We start from the raw sequence: 1506 nt of genomic DNA, 5'->3' as shown, positions 1-1506 counted from the left end.
TCTCCAAAAATAAAACTATTTATTATTAAATATATTATTTCTTTTCAATTTTTCCCTATTCATGACATGTTGGGTAGCAATATTTCTTCATTTTCACTATTAAAGATGACGGAAAATTTAGGGTTTTGTGATGCAAAAATTGAGGGGATGTAGCTCAGATGTAGAGGTACAGGGATAAATTGAGGGGATGTAGCTCAGATGTAGAGGTACAGGGATCATATACTAGTAGTTATACTGCTACTTATGGAGAGAAAGAAATCGATAAGAGCTTATACTACTTGTAGAGAGGGAATTTGATGAATTCCTCAAAAGATAAGAGCTTATAGGATGGCGGTAGCGTCCCATGCATATGACGTAACTTCTTCACAATTGCAATATCTGACCAATAGCTTCTATCACAATAATATAAAATTTGGGGAAAAAGCCTATATGGGACTGAAAAGACCATTCTCCACACGCTTGTAGATTAAATTATATCTACCACCTCTGAAATTTTTCACGGCAAACCTTCCAACAGCTTGCACTTCTTCATCATTGACATCCTTAATTGGAACTAGATTTTAAGGCAAATCTTCTCCATGACTCACTTTGGAACACTTTTATAGATAGTTTAAACAAACTTACTTTGCTCGTGAATACTTTAGAGTTCAATATTTATAGTTGGAGAACGCTATTCAAATTGATAGGGTCAAATCTTACAACAAAGTGTAATTGAGCCTCCCTCTATTAGGAAATAGCTTCTAATCAAATTCATTAGTTTGGACAATGGTTGCATTGTTTTAATCAAATCTTCATTTTCACTATTAAAGATGACGGGAAATTTAGGGTTTTGTGATGCAAAAATTGAGGGGATGTAGTTCAGATGGTAGAGTAGCATGCGAAGAGGTACGGGGATCATATACTAGTAGTTATACTGCTACAATCTAACAAGCACATAAAGAGAGGACTTATTTAAGTAAAGAAAGCAATCTAGTAGTTATACTGCTACTTATGGAGAGAAAGCAATCGATAAGAGCTTATACTACTTGTAGAGAGGGAATTTGATGAATTCCTCAAAAGATAAGAGCTTATAGGATGGCGGTAGCGTCCCATGCATATGACTAACTTCTTCACAATTGCAATATCTGACCAATAGCTTCTATCACAATAATATAAAATTTGGGGTCAAAGCCTATATGGGACTGAAAAGACCATTCTCCACACGCTTGTAGATTAAATTATATCTACCACCTCTGAAATTTTTCACGGCAAACCTTCCAACAGCTTACACTTCTTCATCATTGACATCCTTAATTGGAACTAGATTTTAAGGCAAATCTTCTCCATGACTCACTTTGGAACACTTTTATAGATAGTTTAAACAAACTTACTTTGCTCGTGAATACTTTAGAGTTCAATATTTATAGTTGGAGAATGCTATTCAAATTGATAGGGTCAAATCTTACAACAAAGTGTAATTGAGCCTCCCTCTATTAGGAGATAGCTTCTAATCAAATTCATTAGTTT

Source organism: Cucurbita moschata, unplaced genomic scaffold (genome assembly GCF_002738365.1).
Source record: "Cucurbita moschata cultivar Rifu unplaced genomic scaffold, Cmos_1.0 Cmo_Scf00084, whole genome shotgun sequence".
Taxonomy (NCBI): domain Eukaryota; kingdom Viridiplantae; phylum Streptophyta; class Magnoliopsida; order Cucurbitales; family Cucurbitaceae; genus Cucurbita; species Cucurbita moschata.
Note: the sequence above shows the minus strand (reverse complement) of the source record.